Source organism: Loxodonta africana, chromosome 6 (genome assembly GCF_030014295.1).
Source record: "Loxodonta africana isolate mLoxAfr1 chromosome 6, mLoxAfr1.hap2, whole genome shotgun sequence".
NCBI classification, from domain to species: domain Eukaryota; kingdom Metazoa; phylum Chordata; class Mammalia; order Proboscidea; family Elephantidae; genus Loxodonta; species Loxodonta africana.
Window position 1 is genome coordinate 78,592,741 of NC_087347.1, and position 19,370 is coordinate 78,612,110.

The 19,370-nt window shown below is 40.4% G+C and overlaps 1 protein-coding gene across 12 annotated transcripts in view; it reads left to right on the forward strand.

Moving 5' to 3' along the window:
- The window catches only part of STK39 (serine/threonine kinase 39), a 420,086-nt gene that overhangs the window by 143,787 nt on the left and 256,929 nt on the right, over positions 1 to 19,370 (forward strand). The window lies entirely within an intron of this gene.

Genomic DNA, 19,370 nt, shown 5'->3' on the forward strand with positions numbered 1-19,370 from the left:
GTTATTTACAGATGATATAATGAGTAAATTACTTGGATACTTGCATTTTGACTTCTGGTTGTCTCAGCTTGCTATTGTCTTTGGGATGGAAACAAAGTGGAACTTAAATGATTTAGTTTTTCCATTTATCCATTTTGCTTAAAGAAGGTCAGAGAGAAGGCAAGGTTTAAATACTAGAGAGTTAAACTGTTCTTTAATATCTTTCATTTGGATTTTACGGAAGAGGAACAATCAGTTTTTAAACACAGTTTAAAACGACAAAAACGAAAAACAAAACTTTTGTTTTCAATGATTATTCCGAGTATCTATGGGTATAAAAAAAAAAAAAAAAAGGTTCTTGTAAAAGACCTGTGGTCCTTTTTGTGTTCTGCCTTCTGTTAACTGAATTGCGTTAATGATTACCTAAAAAAAACTTTCCAGTCTAGGTTTTAGGTTTTTGAAGTGGTGTGTATGTGTGAGTGTATTTCTATGCTTATCCAGGTTTTTTTCTAATTTGTAATTGTGGATTTCATTATTGTATTCATCCTAACAAAATTTAACCATGATTTAGTTTGGTTTTAAAATTTGATATTTATAATTTAATAAGTATTTGTATAGTCAAGAGACTAGAAAGGGAGGATTTTTTTTTCCTTCTCAAAATCATTATAGGGAAAGCTGGTAGGAATCTGAGTTGTCTGTTCTGTAAATAAAATTGGCAAAGCAATGTGCACTGGAGTTTACATCTCATCTTACCAAGGCATAAGTAAATTTGAATGTTTTCTAAAACATTCTGTATGAAATGTGTTCAGCTGATGTTTTAAAATAGACTTCAAGAAATGAACCACTCTGTGCATGTATCTGAGTGCCTCCTCTGGACCAGCAGGGTTCTGTGGGGTGGGCTGCTTTCTGCTCCTGGGCTTGTGGGCCTGGGCTGGGAATGGGGGCTTGGTTTGTTGATGGTGGAGACCTGAGCCACGGTTGACCTGGTGGAGGCAGCAGAGAAGCTGCAGCTTAAGTTTGTGACAACAGATTAGAAACTGGTAGTTCCAGACCAGAGTTTGAGGGTTCCTACAAAAGCCTGGGGAGATTAGTTGGGATGTGGCGGTCTAGCCCAGGGCCTTTTGATCAGATATCTAAAACCTTAGCCAGGGTTGGAGAGAGCTGTTAGAATGCCATAGGCTTGTGTGGTATGTACCCCCAGATGACATTTTCGTTTTGTTTTTGGGTCTGTACTTATTCCGTTCCAAGTTTCACATCCTGCTGCTCTTCTAGGTGAGCTGGGTTTTCCAGGCCTGCTTTCTCTTTAGAGCTTTGGCTTCATACCTCCAGCTCTTTGTTAAGTGGCTTACCAGCATCTCAAGTGCAGTGTTCCCAAAATGGTTTACCTTCCCTCCCAAACCTAACCCTCTTCCGTGCTCTGTATCTCTTCCTGTGAGCCACCCAGCCTCAGAGCACTGGGGTTACAGACCTCCTCCTGCTTCGTTTCCCCATCTGATCACTCTACAAGTCCCTCCTGTGTTTCCCTCTGCAACATGGCTCATAGTGGTTTCCTTTTCGGTTTTTAATTGGACAGTCTCAGTAGATTTCTAATGGTTCTCTCTCCATTCCTCCTGTCTCTTCTTTCTTAGACACTGCTACAAGATTAACTTTCTGACCATGCCACTTAATTGCTCAAAAGTAGTGTCTAAAATTAAAAACAACTACAAGGGCAAACCAATTAAAAAAAAAAATGGTTTCTTACTCCTCATAAAATAAAGGCCAAACCTCCTTTGCCTGGAACTCACAGCAGCATCTCACCTTCTAGCCTTATTTTCTACTTCTCTCCTTCATGTATTCAAAACTCCAGACAAACTGAGCCACTGTTCCCACTACACAGCCTGTACTTTCCTTTGGGACTTTTATCAATTAGGAAAAAAAAAAAGAATCTGTTCAGACTGTGACTTTCTTTCCTTTAAAAAATATTTTAAGAAATTTATTAAATATTAGTGTGCTGTGTATTCCAAACTTCATTTTGCATGTATCTTAAAAAAAAAAAAATTTTTTTTTTTTTTTTTTTTTAAAGAATAAGCAACTAGAGTTTTGAGAGAGGTGATTTTTCAGCCATGTCTTCTGCCGTTTACTTGCATTTTGATTTTAGACTTAAACCTCTGGGCTTCTTTTATCCTCCATCCCTTCAAATGGAGAATGACCACATATCTCAGAGTCACAAAGAGGAGTAAAGGGAGAATATAAATTAGTTCTTTAAACATCTTAGAGAAAACAGAGTGGCCCATTGTACTGTTACCCTGGCTGCTCTAGAGTCATAAAGCTGGCAAAGAAAATAAGGCACGAGGGCCCCATTGCACAGTGGTAACCTTGTCCTGGTCAGCAAACCTACCGTAGAATCACAGGCAGGGAGCACAGTGTGGCTGGTAACCAAACTGCACTATAAGATGCAAACTATGACCGGAAACTAAGCAGCTTTATGACATTTAAACATTTGTTGTAAGATGTCTTCACTTGTCTTAGGTTCTTTCAGTGACCCCAGTGTTTTGTTTAAAAATTGGTATGGGGAAATCTTTATTATTTCCCATTCTTGGGCTTCTCTATTGAGGTCTCCTCAGCTGCTTGTTTTCCTGTTTGCTGTGGTGCCTCCACGCTTGATCTTGCTCTAGTTTCTCTGGTGCCAGTTTGTTCCTCAGAGGCTCCTTGCTGATGTTGGCCCCTTGATGTTTGTCTTCTCAATTTGTGGTCTTAAAAATAGGAACAGTGAGTCCATTGATATAAAACCACTTGCCGTCGAGTTGACTTCAACTCATGGGGACCCCATGTATGTCATAGAAGAACTGTGCTCCATAAGGTTTTCAAAGGCTGGTATTTTAGAAGTAGATCACTAGGATTTTCTTCTGAGGTGCCTTTGGGTAGACTTAATCTTTTCCAACCTTTCAGTTAGCAGCCAAGTGTGTTAACTGTTTGTACCATCCAGGGACTCTGCTCATAGGATGTGTTGTTGTTGGGTGCTGTCAAGTTGATTTTGACTCATAGTGACCCCATATGACAGGGTAGAACTGTCCCTTTGGTTTCCTAGGCTGTAATCTTTACAGGAACAGATTGCCAGACATTTCTTCTACAGAGCTGCTGGGTAGATTTGAACCACCAGCCTTTCAGTTAGCAGCCAAGCACTTAACCATTGCACCACCAGGGCTCCTTGTTCATTGATACACTGGTTTTTAAATGACAGCTGGGTCTGTTGGCAAGGCTCTTGATCATTTAGGCAATCATGTTGATTAGAAATATGTTGCCATAAACTTTAATTTTCTTCTTCTCCTTCCTATGGTGACCAAAATTAAAGAAATATTTTTCAATATTTATTTTCTTTAACACGAGTAATTTGCATATGTAAGAAGGAGAGGGACTGGTGATGCAACTACTCTTAGAAAGTCCTATGAAGCCCACCTGGGTGAGAGAGAGGCAGAGGCCTTGTCACTGTCTGGAATGTAATGGATTGGTTGGGAGCCGCCTAATTGCATGTGGGTAGGTGATCTTGTCTTCATCCAGATGGACTCCTCTAATTAAGGGGAAAAACATGGTGAGAGTTCAGTTAACTTAGCAATGTAAAATAATGTTTTTTGTTTGTTTTTGAAGGCAATTTTAGCAATTTTAGGGATATTTGTTTTCTTTCTGTAGGCAGAATATTTAGTCCATTCTGGATGCTTTTACCAACCAACAGTGTCACTTAGGGATCATCTTGATTTTCTTTTCCCCTAATTTTTCTGTCTATGAAATGGAAATTTCATCAGATCCCAAGCATCTGGTGAAGGTTAATGAGAGATTTAAGGTTCCTGGGTCACAAGAGGCTCTGTAAATTCTAAATAAGAACATGCTAATCATGACCCATGGGGTTAGGGTAAAGTGCAGTTGTATAACTTCTTTTCAACTTGTCATTTATCCTTGTGGATGAGAAGAAAAAGTTTAATAGCCATTACTGATTCTCATGTGACTCTCCAGGGGCCTGTCGCTAGCCATCTTTTGGGATTTAAAAGCTTGACTACGTGTTGTTCTATCATTTACTCGATTCACTGGGTGGAGAAGCGTGTAAATAGTTCTGTTAAAATTTAATGCACATGGGGCAGGGGTCTGGGGACCATGGTTTCAGGGGACATCTAAGTCAATTGGCACAATAAAATCTATTAACGAAACATTCTGCATCCCACTTTGAAGAGTGGCGTCTGGGGTCTTAAACACTAGCAAGCAGCCATCTGAGATGCATCAATGAGTCTCAACCTACCTGGATCAAAGGAGAATGATGAACACCAAGGACACAAGGCAATTACGAGCCCAAGAGACAGAAAGGGCCACATGGACCAGCGACTACATCATCCTGAGACCAGAAGAACTAGATGGCGCCCGGCTACAACCGATGACTGCCCTGACAGAGAACACAACAGAGAACCCCTGAGGGAGCAGGAGAGCAGTGGGATGCAGACTGCAAATTCTCATAAAATGACCAGACTTAATGGTCTGACTGAGACTAGAAGGACCGTGGTGGTCATGGCCCCCAGACCTTCTCTTGGCCCAGGACAGGAACCATACCCGAAGCCAACCCTTCAGACATGGATTGGACTGGACAATGGGTTGGAGAGGGATGCTGGTGAGGAGTGAGCTTCTTGGATCAGGTAGACACTTGAGACTATGTTGGCATCTCTTGCCTAGAGGGGAGATGAGACGGTGGAGAGGGTTAGAAGCTGGCGAAAAGGACACGAAAAGAGAGAGTGGAGGGAGAGAGCAGGCCGTCTCATTAGGGGGAGAGTAATTGGGATTGTGTAGCAAGGGGTATAGGGGTTTTTGTTTGAGAGACTGACTTGATTTGTAAACTTTCACTTAAAGCACAATAAAAATTATTAAAAAAATTTTTAATGCACATGCTTAGGTCTGTGCACATTTTCTCTAGGAATATCCCATTATCAGAGTTGGCTGATGTCTAAGCTCTATGTTGGTGGTAAGCACCTTGAATCGCCACATCTACACTCATATTCATATGCTTCCTAAAACCCATCTATGGCAGGATGGGGGCTGGGGAGTTAGAAGCTACACCAATGTCTAAATGCTTAATGCTCAGCCAAAAAGCATATTGGCCAGGGAAGGCTCAAGTTAGGGAAATACAATACATGATTCTTCTTTGTATTGTGGTTGCCAATGTTTTCATGGGAAATAGAATCACTGGAAGATTGTTGTTTGAATTCTCTCAGTGATAAAATTGAGAAGTTGGAAATGGTTAGTCATCAGCAGGAAGAAAAGGGTATTTGTATCACCGCTACATTTGGCGAGCATGATTGTGAATTGGGAAGACTGAGATGTTATTTGTGGGCCCCAGAATTTCTTATACTAGGTGTAAGATTGATTTCATATTACAGACCCAAGGAGTTGGCTCCATTTGATCCTTCTTTGTGCTTAGGAGTCAACTTGTAGGAATATTAAAATTCACATTTATTTAATTCTTTATATGTGTTGATAACATTATTTTTTTAACTTTTTATTTTGGAATAACTTCAGACTTACAGAAATACTACAAAGAATTCTATATATTCTCTCTCTCTTTTAAAACATTTCAGAGTAAGTTGCGGACGTGATACCCTTTACCTCTAAAGACTTCAGTGCCTGTTTCCTAAAAACTAAGATATTCTTTTATATAAGAACAGTACAGTGATCAAAATAGGGAAACTAACACTGACATAATACTGTTATTAAATTTGCAGTCATCCAAATTATGACAAGTTTCTCATTTGTCACAATTATGTCATTTATCTGGCCCAGGATTCAATCCAGAATAAGTTGTTACGTCTCTTTTAGTAACCTTTAATCTAGGGTGGGCTTTACTTTTCACAGCTTTGACGCTTTTGAAGAGTACAGGGCAGTTATTTTGTGGAATGCCCCTCAGTTTGGGTTTGTCTGGTGTTTCTTCATGATTGGATTCATTTTATGCATTTTTGACATGAAGAAGTGATGGTGTGTTCTTCTCAGCATATCATATTAGGAGGTACACGATGTTGATGTATTCCTTTATTGGTAATGTTAATTTTGATCACATGGTTAAGGTGGTACCCACCAACCAGCTTTCTTCATTGTAAACACAAGTAAACAAACAAACAAAAAAAACACGCCTCTTGCTGTCTAGTCTATTCCAACTCATAGTTATATAGGACAGAGTAAAACTGTCCCCATAGAGTTTCCAAGGCTTTATATCTTTTCGGAAGCAGACTACCATATCTTTCTCTTGTGGAGCGGTTGGTGGGTTTGAACTGTAGTCCTTTTGGTTAGCAGCCAAGCACTTGACCATTGTGCTACCAGGGCTCCTTGTAAACATGAGTGAATAGGAGGAATTCATTAATGTTACGTTAATTCATTACACTAAATATTAAAAGGTAGAGTGAATGCCCTTACTATACTAGCTCATTGGTATTTTCTGGGGGAAACGTTTATGCTGCGTGTCCTATGGCTGTACATTTGTGGGATATTAATGATAGGATTTCCCTAGGACTTCTGAGCAATCTCATGTGCAGGAAACACTTTGCCAGTGTGCGATGTTTAGATTTAGGTAGGAAATGGTGATAGTGCTACTCTAACCCCTGCATCTGGTCTGGAAGCAACAATAGTTGGATCTGTGTCCTTCATCAGGCGAGCTTTCTAATCTCTCTGAACGTAATCTGTAAAATGGAGCCAGCGACACTTGTCAGGTGTTGCTGTATGGATTAGAGGGTTCTGTGCAGATGTCTGGCACTATGTCTGACACATAGTGGGTGCTCAGTAAACTCTAGCTGTTGTGATTATCATGTAAATAGGGAAGATGCATATTGTGACTACAGAAGACTCTAGACACTTGAGAAGTATTTAGTGGAACAGGGACTGGGTAAAGAGCTTGGTAGTGAGATAGGGTGTAGGGTGTTGGAAAGACTGTGTCTCTATTGCTGTTGCATTTGATGGAATAGAGAAAAGTCTTGGGATGCTTAAAAAAGCAAGGAGATAATTGCAGTAGTTATTTCATTGTCCTTGCATACCCACCTGTCTTTTCCTCCATCTGGGTGCTCACAGTGGGCAAGAGCCAGGGCTTTCTCTCACTGCAACAATCCCTCTCCACCACAAGGTGGAGTGTGTGTGTGTCTGTGAAGAGCCTAAGAACAATAGGAATTAAATTCACACACAGCTGATATTCTCTTATAGCTTTCAGATCACTTTCATATATGCTTCCCCATTTATTCCAAACAATTGTGCTTGGAGATGGGTGGGGCGGGTGTTATGATCACAGTTTACAGATGTGAAACCTGACACATGAAGAGGTGAAATGACTTGCCTAAAGTCAGGGACCTGTTAAGAGGCATGCGTGCACCCTAATTCTTCAAGTTCTGTGCTCATTTCACTAAATTGAACTTCAGAAGGAAGGAAAGAAGACAGAGGACAGGAAGGGAATATAGATGGAAAGGGTAGGCAGAATTAAATGGTGCAAGTAGGGAAAAAGGATATATTTGTTCTTCTCAGAGCAGGTAGTCTGCCATTTAGCATATGTGAGGTGGACGTCCACGCCACTCACATGCATTACGAGATGCCGAAGCACCATTGTAGGCGCTTTGGAAGGCTACCAGGGGATGTGGCACATGTGGAGGAAATAAGGTAATAACAGGGCTTGGGATATTCTGAAGGGAAGAAAAATGAGTAGGGTGAGTTTGGTAGCATCAGCACTTATTGAATGCCTGTCAGGAGCTCCGTTTTGCAGTTACAGAATGGAGAAGGAAACAATGCCTACCTTATGTTTGTGAGGACTGAATTAGGTAAAGCCTATGGAGCCTGTAACTCAGTGCTTGGCATCGAGTACTCCATGAATGGCACTAGTTGTTATTCTTACTATAGTTAATTTTATTATTTCTTAAGATCATGTATATTTTATTATTATTATAGTTTTGTTATTATAATGTCATTGTTGTTTTTGTAACTTCTACAGTTACTGACAGCTCCACTCTGCTGTTCCCGTTTCTGCTGTTGCCTTAACAACTGCTTGCTCCCCTTGCCACCACGGCTGTCAGTACTTGGCACTGAGGTGCAGGTGGATACAAGGACATAGCCCAGGCAGTGAAACCTGTCTTTCAGTGAGGGAGATAATGCAAGCGTTACAAGACATGCAAACCTCCGAGCGTAGTAGGGAGACAGGCGTTAGGTGTGGAATATGTGTGTTAGGCATGGGGAAGGCATGGTGCTGGTAGATGGGAAACAGACAGAGGTCAGAGGAGTGAGAGGAAAAACTAATGCTTATCAGGTACCCTCATACACCACACGAGGTACTTGGTTTATACACTTATCTCAAACACTGTAACCTTACAACAGTCAGTGAAATGCTAAGTAACAGGGCAAAGGATAAGATGTTAGAGTATTAAAACGGTTTTAAAAAAAAAAGTTGAAAAGTTTTGAAATATAACTGGAAGCAACATTCATATATTGAAAGTAGGTTAAACCATTCTTAAAGGGTTAAAGCTAAGAAGGGCCATGAGTATCCCCTGGTTCATGATCTTTTCCATTCGCAGACATGGAAACAGGCCTAGGAGGTTGAGCCTTGACTGAAACCACATTGTCAAATAGTAGCAGGGTCACTTTATTATCATTTAGTCTCTTGTCTTAGTCATTAAAGAGGGAAAGTGACTCCACATTTCTGCAGAACTGCTTTTTTCCCCTTCTGGGATCTTATAATCAGTTCATAAGATATTAAAGGTTATGCTCTATCAGGAAACCAGAGTGATTTCCAATACTTGGTAGGTGGACTTTGGTTTTGTTCTGAGTCTTCCCAGTAGAGGGCAGCGGTGGGTTTTGATTTTGTGCATCTCTGGAGGCAAAACTTCTTGGCTTCCTTGTAGGATTCAGACTTGGAGTAGAAGGATCTAAGATATGTTGGGCCCTAATGAGAGGTCTAAGTATTTTTCATTATTACTAGTTTTATTTTAAATTAAATTTTCTAGTAACAAATCAAAGTAATCTAGCACTTGTATTTCACATGATTTATGTTAAAAAACAAAAATCTCAATTTTGAAGAAGGAATTTGAAGAATTTCCGGTATTTTGTGGATGAAGTAATACAGTTCTGGATGGTGCCCGGCCATTTCCAGAAAGTTCTTTAGTTTCTGTGGTTCTCCTCAAAGCCAGGGAAATAGAAGAAGGAGGGAGTCGAAGTGTATGTTGCAACCTAAAAAGGACAAGTGTGAACCAGCCTGTCCAACTATTACCACATGTATTAAATATAAAAATGCCGGATGATTTAAGTAGACCTGAGAGCACATTTCCTGTTATTGCTTTTTGTTTCGTCTTCCCCATCTTCTTGTTTAAAAATAAGCATGTATATTGGTAGTATACCCTGCTGGGGAGCTCAAGCAGATATATCATTTAGCACTCAGAGGGAGGAGGTCAGTGGTGGTCCAGGATGTTATTTTTCCTTTTTTAGGTCTGAGAACACAGTAAGCCAAAGAGGTTAAAGTTACTGCTATAACTGGGACTGTAACTGGTGTTTACAGAGCATAAGCTCATTGATGTTGTCATTAATTTTTAAATTTTAAAGTACTGCCTTTTAGTCATTTTGGAATGTAGAGTTGGTTTGGTCAGAAAAGTTATTTTGGCCACTAGGGGGTGCTAACAGAATAGTTAATTTACTCTTAGACTCTGGACAGGAATTGCTTATTAGTTCATAAAAATCCTTGTACTTGGGGATTTCTTTTCACACTGTGCCTGCTGTAGGGAGCTTGACTGGTGTTTGTGCTGGAAGTGGCTGAGGCAGAGGTGAGGGTGGAGGAGAGAGCAAGGGGTGAAAGCATCGCAGGGAATTACTTCCAGTTTGGTTGGTGAATTGGAAAACAAATGCATATATTCTGGGAAAGTACCCCTTTTTGGTGACATTTGACTTGGTTCTTAAAGAATCCACTTTGGAAACCATGATTTGCTGATCCTGGTGTTTCCATTTAGTGGGAATGTCTGTATTTTCAGATCAGGGTATCTTTTAAAGACACTGATTGCTTAAGAGAGCTTTGTAAATTTTCATAGACCTTGGATGTCCAATTTGGGGACTTAAAAATAATAGCATATGTTTTGGAAGTGTTGTGAGAGACACTTTTTATAAATTTAGTTTGTAGAGGAATGATTGTTTGCTGTTACTGGAAAAGAGTAGACCTTATTTCTTGTTATTGGAAACAAGTCAGTGGCTTTATTTCAAATGGCAACCCAGTTAGATTTCTGAGGTTTGCATGTTCAGTTATGTGCTTCATTTTTTTTTACCTTTGGGAAATTTACCAAATTTCCCAAAGCTCGTGTGTATCAGCTAACTTTGCTGAAACTTAATTGTCATTCATGTGCTGAGGGAAGTTCTCCAGATGCCTGTCCATCTCTCCCCCTGTCCATCCAGTGTCCACTGAACATCCATGATAATGTATTAGGCAGTGACTGTCATTAAGACACTTTGCCTTCATTCAGCCATCCAGACCACTCCAATGCTGTTGTAAAACGGCATGAGGGCAGTGCCTGACCTTCTCTAACTCCACAAGGGGGAAGGAGAATCAAGATCAACAGCCCAAGGCTGATTCCTATGAGGTGGAGGTCAGACACGCCTCCTCTCTATACCATCTTTACTAATTCTGGCATCAGCTGTCCCTCCCGCGGCTCTCTCTACTTCTCTACTGGGTTCGATAATTCATTGCAGTGGCTACACAGAACTCACAGACAGTACTCATGGTTGTGGGGCTTATCAGGGAAGTAACACGTTACAATTCAGGAACACGCAGAATACATTTCTTCCATCAGGCCAGCCTCTTCCCAGCCGTGCTCACAGGTACATCTCTGTCTGGCACTAGGCCTCTGCCCTGCTTGGGTAAGTGTCACAAAGCTCTTGTAGCTCTGTCGCTAAGTGCCTAGAGGCACCCCTCTCCACCAGTAAGCCTTGGCCCAGATGCCTCAGCTTTCTCGCTCCATGGGCCAGGAAGCCCACTGCACTTTCTCCGGCCAGTCTCTGCTGCGGCGGTTTCCCTAGCACTTCTCACCATCTTATGTTGCAGTTCTCTCTGTCTCTTGGTCTCCTGGTTTCAGGAGCTTCACAGCACAGGGATCCTGGGTCTGAAGGACATGCTGCACTCCTGACTCTCTCTCCTTAGTGGTGGTGGGATCTGCTCCTAATGCTTCTGAGACGGCTTATTTCAAGTCCAGCAGGATAGCAAAACTGACCAATCCCTTGGTGGGCCATGATTACCCTATTTGCAGTCCCACCCAATCACTTGGGTGGGAGTTACAAGACCATGATGAGAAACGCCACACAGAAGCAATCCATTACACTGCTGCCATCAAACCATTTCTTTCCAAAGGAGATAAACCTAAAGAATGAGAAGGAATTTGGCTAGAGTTGCAGAAAAACTAGCATAGAAAGTTGGCAGAAGCTCATGTGATCTTTTCACAACTCTAATATAATTGTGCCTTTTCTCTGATTGAAAACTCTTCAATGGCCTCCTGTCACTTACAGGGTTAGGTCCAAGTTCCTGCCACTTACAGGATAAGGTCCAAGTCGTTTGTTGGATAAGGACCACACAAGGCTCCCCTTGATTTGTGTAGTCCCAACACCCCAACCTAGACCTTCCTGTCAGGCATTCACCCTCTCACCGTTTGACACACCCTGATGAAACCACTTATTCTACCTTTCTGCTGTTATTCCCTGGAGATCCCCAAGTGTTTTTCTATAAAGGTGCACATACTGGTTCCTCTGTTTAGAATGCCTTTCTCTGACCCTGTATCTTTCCAAGCACAGCACCCCTCCTGGGGTACTTTGTCATAATGTGTGCCGCACCTCTGACAGTTTATTAGTCTTTTCTCTTTATTCTGTGCTTTGGACATAATTTTGTTGTTGCACTTACTGTCATTTGAAGTTTACTTCTTTACATTTTTGTTTTCTGTACCACACTGTGAGCTCTCTGGAGCAGGAATGGTGTTATGTTACCCGGTATTCCAAGTACCCAGCACAGTATCTTGGTCAATCAATACCTATTTAATTAAAATTGAAGTTCAGCAAGCAAGATTGCTAAGTCATGATAGTCTTTGTGGGAGTTGATGAGAGAGGATGAGGGGAGTAAAGCAAATCTGCTTTTATTTTTGAAGGAGAAAAGTTGAAGGTATTTTGGGGTTGGTGCTATATTCTTGAATTTCAGGTCTAGGACTCATGGTTCAGCTGATTCTGGGTTTAAAATCCTTTGTATCACCAACGTGCCCTGAGTCTTGGGTGAGCCAATTAACTTGACTTACCTTTTCCACCTTATCCACAGGGCAGAGTGGTTCAATTTTTATTATCTAAGAATTATGAATTACCCATTTGGAATTATCTAATAGCAAAAATGTAATTCCTACAACTTAAAAAAAAAATTTTTTTTTTTTTTTTTTTTACAACTTAACATATCCTATATTGTCATTTTCTTCCAGCCAGGATGCATATCATTTTTGCTATTACCTGAAACCACATTTAATGAGGAAGGTATTTCAAAACTAGGTTTAAGAGAGTTTTTTGTTATTTCTAGTTTTGGATTACCTGTTAACGTCTCTCTTCCTTAAGGGAACCATTTAAACTGAATTCTTTATATTGTGATGCTATAAATCTTTAAAATGGCCCTGGAATTTTGGAGAAGGGGATGGGAAGTAATGGAATTTTTGTGCATCATCAGGAAGGGAAGAAGTCCATACCGTCAAAGGGAATCCAAACGTTTTATTCTTTTTCTTCACACAGTCCTTATGTTGTGGTCATTCAGTCACAGGGAATATGGTATGGCCAGCAGGGGGCGTAGTACACATGCTGAAACAAATCCCTGGCTGTTCTATGTGATCAGATTTGATTAACATAATACAGACTCGATATTTTTTTAAAAGCCAGACATTTTTTTTCACATTAAAAAAAAAATCTTTGAAATTTAATAGTTTTAAAACAAACTGAAATACAAGGGGCTCAGTCAGAGTTGCACTTTGGTGTAGGATTTTCTAGGCCTCCCATTAAATTTTTCCTGGCAAATTCAAACTCTGATTTAGAAGAGGCACTGGGTTTTTTTTTAATAATGATTTTCATTTATTTATTTTTTTCCATGTATAGAGAGAATGGAAAGGAGCCCTTGTACAAATTACAAAGCGATAAGAGAGTGAAGAAATTCAAGCAGCAGACTTTAATTTGACCCAAATTTAAAAGGCCAGTTGAAGTTGTTTGATTGTTTGACAACAAGTTTATTAGCTGACGTAATGTAGTTTGTTCTTTGAACCAGTGTTTGGAAGTGGGTGGGGACTGCGGAGGCCCTGCTTTATCAAGACAGAGAAGGCCTCTTATAGAGAAGGAAACACACTGAAGGGTGGGCTTTCTCTTCAACTTTGTGGAAGCTATAGGAGGTAGTGGTTAAGTGCTCCAGCTGCTGACCCAAGGGTCGGCAGTTTGAATCCACCAGGCACTCCTTGGAAACTCTATGGGGCAGTTCTACTCTGTCCTATAGGGTCACTATGGGTTGGAATCGACTCGATGGCACTGGGTTTGGTTTTATTTTGGTTTATAGGAGGTAGACTGAGGAGAGAGAGGAAGGGGAAAGAGAGAAACCAAGTTTCCTGGAAAAATGTGGGGAAAGGCCCAGGATTAACTCCATGTCAGGAAGGTGGTACTGACAGAGGTCTGTGCTTGAAGGTTGAGACCAAGCTTGGTCTCTTGAGACAACGTGCGGCCAGACTCTGGCTCTACCACCTGCTCTTGGGGTAGCCTTGATTGTCAGCTGAAACACCTGTGTCTCATTTGTGACGTGAAGATACGTCAGTGGCTCCTCATTGGTCTTAGGGTAAAATCAGAATCCTTAATCAGGCACCCAGTGCTCTGCATGGTTTATTCCCTTTTCAGCTCTTAAGCCATTTCTCGCTGTTTCCATTACTGGTTCTCATGTGCCCATCTACCCCAAGCGCCTTGTATATGCTGTTGCCTGTTTGGAAACGTCAGCCTCCTCCATGCCCGTCAGACCTCAGTGTCAGCTCATCGAGGCACTTCTCCTGAAAACAAAATTGGAAACATGCTTTAATTATTGCTCTGTAACCTGCATTTTTATTTAAATTATGTGTGGACATCTTTTTGTGTCACCAAACATAGATTTGTATAATCATTTTTAATGACTGCATAATATTCTACTGTAAGAATGGCTCATGTTGTTCTTCAGCTCTTTCTTGGTAGGCATTTAGAAGTCCATTTGTTAAACTCATTAACCACACTGTGATGAGCATCATTGTACCTGCATCATCATACTCAACGTTACTTATTTTCTTGGCTGTGGAATTGCTTGGTCTAAGAGCGTGTATGCCTTTTAATTATGAATGCATATTGCCTTACTGATGTTTACAGTGGGAGCCCTCGTCTTGCGTTGTATCCCAGCCTGAGTCTCAGATCGCTCATCTGTAGAGTAATATATTACACACACATGCACACACATGAGTACAAATGCTTAGCTCAGTGCCTACCATATGGTATTTTAATTATTCTCTTTGGTATCGAAGTGTTATTGATGTGCATGTGTTTTATTTCAGTTTTTCCTAACCTGCAATTAAGTGTTTTCTAGAGCTCATTCCAGATCTTCTAGCAATTTTGCAACTTGGAGACTTCCAGTAACTTTAAGAGAGATAGGAGTTTACTGTGTACTAAGAACTGATCGATACAGAGCCTATTGCAGATGTCCCAGCTTAGAGCCCTGAACTCTTAGAGCCATTAAAGGTAGTTAGGAGAGAGCCATCCGTAGTGAAAAGTCTGTTCTGTAGCCTGGTCTTGGACAAGGAATTCTTTCCAGTGTGGGAACTGGGCTGAGTGTGCAGTGTTAGGAGGAGTTTTTGCCCATTATTCTGTCACTGTAATCTCTTCTGTCCAGAACCAACAAATGATAAACCAGCTGCCAGCCTGAGAGTAACGATCAAACCATTTTCATCATCCGTTGGCTTATAGCTTTAGAGTGCTCATTATGGAGGTACAGTGTCAGCTGTTTGCACTGTACCAGGTGTTGTTCGTGACCAGCATCTACACTCAGAGGATAGCAGCAGACACTTTGGATGCTGGGCTGTTCTCTTTTATTTGCTCTTGTTATATATGAGTGTCCTGGTTCAGATCCCCTATGATCTTAACCATTTATAGCTTTTAGAGTCATAAACCTCATTTCTCCTTTTTCAGAACCATTGCGTAGGATGTTTTAAAAAAATATTTAACCTTGAGATTCCATTCTCACTGTCCGTTGCTGGCTTTGAACCTTGGACGAGTCACCCAGCTTCTGTGAGCCTTGATCTCCTCACCTCCCTAACCTCTGAGGCTTTTTGTGAAGTTTAAATACGATACTTCATATCAGATGCTCGTGGAGTTTCTGGAGCATAGCAGGGATTCCATCCGTGCTCGCTCCCTTCTACCCCTTCTCTCACTGTGTGTCAGGGGACGTCCTGTGAGGCAGGAGTTGTGTTCATACGAGGGAGCATATGGAAGAATCTAAATGTCGTGTGAGGATTGCCTTTTATTTTTGTAAGAACATTAACGTCTAAGGTTAGCGAGTTTCATCCTGCTCTTTTAATCTCTTTTTTCCTGTTTCTATAAAAAAAAAAAAACCAAACACAAACCCACTGCCGTCGAGTCGATTCTGACTCACAGCGACCCTATAAGACAGAGTAAAACTGCCCCATAGAGTTTCCAAGGAGTGCCTGGCGAATCTGAACTGCCGACCCCTGGGTTAGCAGCCGTAGCACTTAACCACTATGTCTCTATGTCTCTATAAAAAAAAAAAAAAAAATTTTTTTTTTTTTTTTTTTTTTATAGAGCACAGTAATCCAGCAACTGCGACCTTGTTCTTGAGATAAAAGTGTTCTTACTCTTTGGCCAACACACAGAGTCTTAGTGGTTTCTTTAAGGACTTTGAATTACTGGACTTTATATAAAAACTATATCATTTACTTAAGTTTTAATGTCAAGATCTCCAATTTCTTCATTTATTGATGGATTTTTAAGTTTTAGTTAAAAAGTCTTCCTATTTATTGTATTAATTTAACATTTACAATGAATTTTTGTGTTGGAAAAAAGTAAATGTTTTCCGTAATAAATGACATTTAAATCACTTTCCCCCTGTCCCTCCGCTGAAGTTTTCTATGATATGATGTTTTTTTCTGCGGGATCCCTCCTGCTTTTCTCTTACTTACCTTCTCGAGAGATATCCACCTGGCCCTTTCCTGTTGTGTTTTTAGTTGCTGTCGAATCCATTCTGGCTCATAGTGAAGTGACCCCATGTGTGAAGAGCAGAACTGCTCCATAGGGTTTTCAAAGCTGTGACCTTTTGGAAGGAGATTGCTGGGTCTGCCTTCCAAGGCACCTATGGGTGGGTTCGAACAGCCTACCTTTTGGCTAGTAGTCAAGCGCTTAACTATTTGCACCAGGGACTGCCTTTTTCTTACGGAAGGATTAATGCCTAATCCAGTTGGTTTTACAGCTTACCGTGCAGATACCTAGGCCCCGTACTCAAAAAATCACCTTCAGTAGGTCTGGGGGCACAGTTCAGAAATCTGCATGTTTAATAAGCAAGCCAGGTGATTGTGGTGCAAGTAATTGGGGCAGAACCTCTTTGATTACTGCCTTTTGCTTCCCTGGTTTGGAAGGAAACGATATCGCTAACCTCCATTTACAAAACGAGTAGTTGCTAGTCCTGTTTTATGATAACACAAGTGTAATTGGAAATACCTATATTTCATCTGTCTCCTGTCTCCCATTGCCTGCTGGCCTTTGGGCACAGCTGTCCCACCTCTCTGTCACTTACTATTTTCTCTTTTCATTCTCTCTGAATGCCGCTAGAGCAGCCCCTCTCTAGTGGTTGCAGGTAAAATCCTATCTTATTTGGCAGCGTTTTCACCAGTTGTTAGGTGGGCTATACCCTGTGAAGCAAGCTGCAGTATCTCCTTAAAGCATGACTTCTTTTGGTATTGTTTAATAGATCTTGTATTCATTATTAAAGAAGGCATGCCTGCCTTTAGAGTGCTCTGACTTTATTGGCATTGTTAATACAAGGACTCATTTTTACCACATGATGCTAGTTTCTTTGCTGCATGAGGTAGGAAGGCATTTTGTAGTCTTAACATTTTGAGGAGGAAAGATGGATGAGTTAGCCTTTGGCACACTCTTACACAGTGTGGAAAATGAAGTTGAGAGTTTATGCTGGACTAATGAAGAGAGAGCTGGGAAAGGGTTTGGGGCTCATTTTATAGGACAGTTTATAATAATGGAAACGGTTGAAACATCAAATAGACTGGAATTAAAAGCATAATGGACCTACAGAATTGTAAGAGACCCTAACTATCATCTACAATGGAGCTTTCTAAAAAGGTAACAGCTTTTAGAAATGAAATTCTAAACTGTTAAAAAATAAAACAAGAAACCTCAGTGGAAGGGATTACACACCTGTCTTAGTCATCTAATACTGCTATAACAGAAATACCTCAAGTGGACAGCTTTAACAAAGAGAAATTTATTCTCTCACAGTTTAGGAGGCTAGAAGTCCAAATCCAGGGTGCCAGCTCCAGGGGAAGGGTTTTTCTCTCTGTCGGCTCTTGCGAAAGGTCCTTGTCATCAATCTTCACCAGTCGAGGAGCTTCTCAGTGCAGGGACCCCAGGTCCAAAGGACATGCTATTCCCCTGGCTCTTGTTTCTTGGTGATATGATGTCCCGATGTCTCTCTGCACGCTTCTCTCTGTTATATCTCAAAAGTGATTGACTTAAAACACAACCCAATCTTGTAGATTGAGCCTTGTCTCATTAACATCATTGCTGCTAATCCCACCTCATTAACATTGTAGAGGTAGAATTTGCAACACACAGGAAAATCACATCAAATGACAAAATGGTGGACAATCACAATACTGGGAATCATGACTAGCCAAGTTGACACACATTTTTTTGGGGGGGGGACGCAATTCAATCCATAACAACACCAATGAGAAAAGATTTTGTGATTATACAGACTAGCTGGATTAGATGAAAAGAGGATTGATGAACTGAAGTAATTACCAAGAATACAGCACAGAGAGACAGGGAGATGGAAATTATGAGAAAGTGCTTCAGAGATGTGGTGGACAGGATGAGAAATTGTAACATAAATCTGATTATAGTCTCAGAGGGACATAATGGAGAAAATGGAAGAGAGAAAACATTTGAATAATTTTCTAGAAGTTATAAGCGATATCAAGCCACAGATATAGGAAAATATTGTGAATAATCAAAATAAGCAAAAAGGAATTGATACTTTGAGACATTGAAGTATTAATGCAGAACCTGTGAGTTGAAAAGAAGATATTAAAAGCAATTAGAGAAGTAAAATAGACTACCTGTAAAGGAATCATAACTGTACTGACAGCAGACAGCTCAGTAGCAGCAATTGAAGCTTGAAGACAGAGGAATAACTTAACATCTTCAAAGTATTGAGAGAATATTAAAATTTTCAAGAATGAGAATGAAATAAAGATATTTTCAGATGAACAAAAACTGAGAGAATTTACTCTAATGGACCTACATTAAAGGAAGCTTCAGGAAGAAGGAAAGTGATCGCATGAAAATTAACAAGCTAACCATCCAAGGTAGAATTAGAAAAAGAATAATATTAATCTGAAGAAAATGGAAGGAAGGCGATAGTGAAGGTTAGAGTGAAGTAGTGAAATTTGAAACAAAGAAGAAAAGAGACTAAATTGGACTTCAGTCTCAGCAGAGATTAAAAAGAAACTGTAAGAATGCTGTGAACTGTTGTGTCCAAATATCTAGACTAGATGAATAAATTCTAAGAAAAATGTAACTTACCAAAACTAAGTCAAAATAAAAAGGCAGAAAGCCTGAGCAGTCCTATAGGTAACAGACAGGACAGCATTTGTTATTTCTAGTACCTTATTAGAGGTGTACAAGAATTTCAGAAGGAAAAATATAAAACTTATTTGAATACATTGAAGAAAACCTGAATAAATGGACAGAGATACCATGCTTATGAATAAGAAGACTCAATATAGTAACAAACCCAAACCTGTTGCTGTTGAGTCGATTTTGGCTCATAGCGATCCCAAAGGACGGAGTGGAATTGCCCCATAGAGCTTCCAAGGAGTGGCTGGTGGATTTGAACTGCTGACCTTTTTTTTTTTTGGTTAGCAGCTGAGCTCTTAACCACTGTGCTACTAGGGCTCCCAATATAGTAAGGATGTCAGTTATCCCCAAATTGAATGATAGGGTATATGCTGTCCCCAATAAAATTTTTTACAGATTTTTTTTTTTTTTTTTAGAAACTTGGCAAGCTGATTCTACAGTTTATTTGAAGAGCAAAGGCTCAAGAATGCACATTAAAATCTCAAAAAAAA